The 5753-nt window shown below is 32.6% G+C and overlaps 5 non-coding genes across 5 annotated transcripts; all 5 read right to left on the bottom strand.

Moving 5' to 3' along the window:
• Positions 1 to 1152: 1152 nt before the first annotated feature.
• TRNAY-GUA lies at positions 1153 to 1237 on the bottom strand. Its single transcript is given in 2 exon segments — positions 1153 to 1188; positions 1201 to 1237. It is a non-coding gene; the product is annotated as a tRNA-Tyr (tRNA).
• A 219-nt stretch (positions 1238 to 1456) lies between these two features.
• On the bottom strand, positions 1457 to 1538 carry TRNAS-AGA. The gene has a single exon. It is a non-coding gene; the product is annotated as a tRNA-Ser (tRNA).
• Positions 1539 to 2968: 1430 nt separating this feature from the next.
• Positions 2969 to 3053, bottom strand: TRNAY-GUA. The gene is given in 2 exon segments: positions 2969 to 3004; positions 3017 to 3053. It is a non-coding gene; the product is annotated as a tRNA-Tyr (tRNA).
• Positions 3054 to 3272: 219 nt separating this feature from the next.
• On the bottom strand, positions 3273 to 3354 carry TRNAS-AGA. The gene has a single exon. It is a non-coding gene; the product is annotated as a tRNA-Ser (tRNA).
• Positions 3355 to 4081: 727 nt separating this feature from the next.
• TRNAY-GUA lies at positions 4082 to 4166 on the bottom strand. The gene is given in 2 exon segments: positions 4082 to 4117; positions 4130 to 4166. It is a non-coding gene; the product is annotated as a tRNA-Tyr (tRNA).
• Between the last annotated feature and the right edge of the window lie 1587 nt (positions 4167 to 5753).

Genomic DNA, 5753 nt, shown 5'->3' with positions numbered 1-5753 from the left:
AACATAGGACTAGTAATAGTAATAAGGAGTGTGGGGCAATGATTGTTCCAATTATTTAAAACAAGAGACATAAAATTCATGCAAGAATATGGCAAAAGGCTTTCATTACCATTCGAGAACTTGACAACTTATAGGCACATGCAACTATCTTCTAAATAATATGACATTAAGATGGTTCTAAATAATATGATATTTACATGGTACTGATCCGTTAGTGGACTTTCGTTTTCTGTTTTCATCAATAGCTTAACTCTAATATCTTTATAAATTAATTTGAACGTTTCTTATACCGGTTACAGTTAAAGATGAAGACATCCAAAATCCAAATTAATCACGGAAAAATTAGTTTATTGTAAATTTAATGGTATCTCTTTTGAATGTACCAGTCCGAGACATGTTTTTCGACTTGGAGTGTTAACCCGACATAAAAATCTTTTGAGAGAGAAAATTCCGACTTATAGGATTCGAACCAGTGACCTAAGGATATTCTGCTTCAACTACAGTCCTCCCCTCTACCAACTGAGCTAAGGTCGGATGTGTTTTATACTTTGTGGACCTGTATGTAGTTTCAACAACTGTATATATTGCCTTTAGAAGTACTTGTTTTCGCACGAGAAAGCGTTTTCTATAAAAATTAAACAAAGAATCGTAGTTTAAGACTTGAGCAAGACGTCTTCGGAAAAATAAGTTTGATTAGAAACACTAAAGAATATATAAAAGGTATGATTCAGATTGGTAGGTATACCCTCGAGTTTTTCTCCGACACAAAATAACGGTAAGATAAATTTAGTTTTACATATCTAGAATTTGCCTATGGTATATATGGGCATTAGACTATGATCAAATAAAATTGTAGGCTTGAGCAGAAATGACAACAAGTTTTTGGAAGTTCCACTACAATTTTTTTATCAAAATAAAAACACTAGAATCCTAAGACTTTTATCTTTCTTCTTTGTCAAATAGCCATATATAAGTAAGACAGTCTAGATTTTGTGATGGAACAAAAAGTAATTTATACCAAAAGTTTCTATGAGAAACATAAGCTGTTACAATCTACTCCTCGAAACTTCTCTGTACAATATATAAGCAAAGATGCATACGAACAAATAGTTTTGAAATGGCAAGTAAAATTGCATGCATGAGCAAAACATTTCCGACCTACCGGATTCGAACCAGTGACCTAAGGATTCTCTGCTTCAACTACAGTCCTCCGCTCTACCAACTGAGCTAAGGTCGGCATTGTAATAAAACACTTTATGCATGTATATCACTAAAATTCTACAATCTTAACTTATGTATACAAAGAGTACCATACAAAAGTTTAGCTAAGCACTCCTATGTTATTCAGTTTTATGGCTGTTTGATTTAAAGAACTACATTTTATTACAACTTCCATGAAAGTAATTTCTAATTAGTATTATTTTCAAAAGTTCTTTTCCAAAACATTTTAGAAAAACGTGAACGGCAGGATTCGAACCTGCGCGGGCAAAGCCCACATGATTTCTAGTCATGCCCGATAACCACTCCGGCACGTCCACTTTTCCTTTACTGGAACATGATTCGGATATTTATCAAGGTATTATATTCTATTGTCCAGCCATATTGTGATAGCTTGTTGAAAGATAAGTAGAAGAGTCTAAGAAAGATTTTATACAATTCAACATCTAAAAGAAGAAGAAAAGAAACAAAAATCTATCTTTGAAAACCATTAGAGAATGTCAAAATTCCCAATCATTAAATTTCCAAAGGATTCTTTTTTCTAAAGAGTTTTATCCCACTGGGTAACACGTTAAAAGCCACTTTTATATTTGACACAAACATAGGAATAGTAATAGTAATAAGGAGTGTGGGGCAATGATTTTTCCAATTATTTAAAACAAGAGACATAAAATTCATGCAAGAATATGGCAAAAGGCTTTCATTACCATTCGAGAACTTGACAACTTATAGGCACATGCAACTATCTTCTAAATAATATGACATTAAGATGGTTCTAAATAATATGATATTTACATGGTACTGATCCGTTAGTGGACTTTCGTTTTCTGTTTTCATCAATAGCTTAACTCTAATATCTTTATAAATTAATTTGAACGTTTCTTATACCGGTTACAGTTAAAGATGAAGACATCCAAAATCCAAATTAATCACGGAAAAATTAGTTTATTGTAAATTTAATGGTATCTCTTTTGAATGTACCAGTCCGAGACATGTTTTTCGACTTGGAGTGTTAACCCGACATAAAAATCTTTTGAGAGAGAAAATTCCGACTTATAGGATTCGAACCAGTGACCTAAGGATATTCTGCTTCAACTACAGTCCTCCCCTCTACCAACTGAGCTAAGGTCGGATGTGTTTTATACTTTGTGGACCTGTATGTAGTTTCAACAACTGTATATATTGCCTTTAGAAGTACTTGTTTTCGCACGAGAAAGCGTTTTCTATAAAAATTAAACAAAGAATCGTAGTTTAAGACTTGAGCAAGACGTCTTCGGAAAAATAAGTTTGATTAGAAACACTAAAGAATATATAAAAGGTATGATTCAGATTGGTAGGTATACCCTCGAGTTTTTCTCCGACACAAAATAACGGTAAGATAAATTTAGTTTTACATATCTAGAATTTGCCTATGGTATATATGGGCATTAGACTATGATCAAATAAAATTGTAGGCTTGAGCAGAAATGACAACAAGTTTTTGGAAGTTCCACTACAATTTTTTTATCAAAATAAAAACACTAGAATCCTAAGACTTTTATCTTTCTTCTTTGTCAAATAGCCATATATAAGTAAGACAGTCTAGATTTTGTGATGGAACAAAAAGTAATTTATACCAAAAGTTTCTATGAGAAACATAAGCTGTTACAATCTACTCCTCGAAACTTCTCTGTACAATATATAAGCAAAGATGCATACGAACAAATAGTTTTGAAATGACAAGTAAAATTGCATGCATGAGCAAAACATTTCCGACCTACCGGATTCGAACCAGTGACCTAAGGATTCTCTGCTTCAACTACAGTCCTCCGCTCTACCAACTGAGCTAAGGTCGGCATTGTAATATAACACTTTATGCATGTATATCACTAAAATTCTACAATCTTAACTTATGTATACAAAGAGTACCATACAAAAGTTTAGCTAAGCACTCCTATGCTATTCAGTTTTATGGCTGTTTGATTTAAAGAACTACATTTTATTACAACTTCCATGAAAGTAATTTCTAATAAGTATTATTTTCAAAATTTCTTTTCCAAAACACTTTAGAAAAACGTGAACGGCAGGATTCGAACCTGCGCGGGCAAAGCCCACATGATTTCTAGTCATGCCCGATAACCACTCCGGCACGTCCACTTTTCCTTTACTGGAACATGATTCGGATATTTATCAAGGTATTATATTCTATTGTCCAGCCATATTGTGCTAGCTTGTTGAAAGATAAGTAGAAGAGTCTAAGAAAGCTTTTATACAATTCAACATCTAAAAGAAGAAGAAAAGAAACAAAAATCTATCTTTGAAAACCATTAGAGAATGTCAAAATTCCCAATCATTAAATTTCCAATGGATTATTTTCTCTAACGAGTTTTATCCCACTGGGTAACACGTTAAAAGCCACTTTTATATTTGACACAAACATAGGAATAGTAATAGTAATAAGGACTGTGGGGCAATGATTGTTCCAATTATTTAAAACAAGAGACATAAAATTCAAGCAAGAATATGGCAAAAGGCTTTCATTACCATTCGAGAACTTGACAACTTATAGGCACATGCAACTATCTTCTACATAATATGACATTAAGATGGTTCTAAATAATATGATATTTACATGGTACTGATCCGTTAGTGGACTTTCGTTTTCTGTTTTCATCAATAGCTTAACTCTAATATCTTTATAAATTAATTTGAACGTTTCTTATACCGGTTACAGTTAAAGATGAAGACATCCAAAATCCAAATTAATCAGGGAAAAATTAGTTTCTTGTAAGTTTAATGGTATCTCTTTTGAATGTAGCAGTCCGAGACATGTTTTTCGACTTGGAGAGTTAACCCGACATAAAAATCTTTTGAGAGAGAAAATTCCGACCTACCGGATTCGAACCAGTGACCTAAGGATATTCTGCTTCAACTACAGTCCTCCGCTCTACCAACTGAGCTAAGGTCGGATGTGTTTTATACTTTGTGGACCTGTATGTAGTTTCAACAACTGTATATATTGCCTTTAGAAGTACTTGTTTTCGCACGAGAAAGCGTTTTCTATAAAAATTAAACAAAGAATCGTAGTTTAAGACTTGAGCAAGACGTCTTCGGAAAAATAAGTTTGATTAGAAACACTAAAGAATATATAAAAGGTACGATTTAGATTGGTAGGTATACCCTCGAGTTTTTCTCCGACACAAAATAACGGTAAGATAAATTTAGTTTTACATATATAGAATTTGCCTATGGTATATATGGGCATTAGACTATGGTCAAATAAAATTGTAGGCTTGAGCAGAAATGACAACAAGTTTTTAAAGTTCCACTACAATTTTTTTATCAAAATAAAAACACTAGAATCATAAGAATTTTATCTTTCTTCTTTGTCAAATAGCCATATATAAGTAAGACAGTCTAGATTTTGTGATGGAACAAAAAGGAATTTATACCAGAAGTTTCTATGAGAAACATAAGCTGTTACAATCTACTCCTCAAAACTTCTCTGTACAATATATAAGCAAAGATGCATACGAACAAATAGTTTTGAAATGGCAAGTAAAATTGCATGCATGAGCAAAACATTTCCGACCTACCGGATTCGAACCAGTGACCTAAAGATTCTCTGCTTCAACTACAGTCCTCCGCTCTACCAACTGAGCTAAGGTCGGCATTGTAATATAACACTTTATGCATGTATATCACTAAAATTCTACAATCTTAACTTATGTATACAAAGAGTACCATACAAAAGTTTAGCTAAGCACTCCTATGCTATTCAGTTTTATGGCTGTTTGATTTGAAGAACTACATTTTATTACAACTTCCATGAAAGTAATTTCTAATACGTATTATTTTCAAAAGTTCTTTTCCAAAACACTTTAGAAAAACGTGAATGGCAGGATTCGAACCTGCGCGGGCAAAGCCCACATGATTTCTAATCATGCCCGATAACCACTCCGGCACGTCCACTTTTCCTTTACTGGAACATGATTCGGATATTTATCAAGGTATTATATTCTATTGTCCAGCCATATTGTGCTAGCTTGTTGAAAGATAAGTAGAAGAGTCTAAGAAAGCTTTTATACAATTCAACATCAAAAAGAAGAAGAAAATAAACAAAAATCTATCTTTGAAAACCATTAGAGAATGTCAAAATTCCCAATCTTTAAATTTCCAAAGGATTCTTTTTTCTAAAGAGTATTATCCCACTGGGTAACACGTTAAAAGCCACTTTTATATTTGACACAAACATAGGAATAGTAATAGTAATAAGGACTGTGGGGCAATGATTGTTCCAATTATTTAAAACAAGAGACATAAAATTCAAGCAAGAATATGGCAAAAGGCTTTCATTACCATTCGAGAACTTGACAACTTATAGGCACATGCAACTATCTTCTAAATAATATGATATTAACATGGTTCTAAATAATATAATATTTACATGGTACTGATCCGTTAGTGGACTTTCGTTTTCTGTTTTCATCAATAGCTTAAATCTAATATCTTTATATATTAATTTGAACATTTCTTATACCGATTACAGTTAAAGA

The sequence above is a fragment of the Eutrema salsugineum genome, unplaced genomic scaffold (genome assembly GCF_000478725.1).
Source record: "Eutrema salsugineum unplaced genomic scaffold, Eutsalg1_0 scaffold_8, whole genome shotgun sequence".
Classification (NCBI taxonomy): domain Eukaryota; kingdom Viridiplantae; phylum Streptophyta; class Magnoliopsida; order Brassicales; family Brassicaceae; genus Eutrema; species Eutrema salsugineum.
This window is presented reverse-complemented; position numbering and strand designations above follow the sequence as displayed.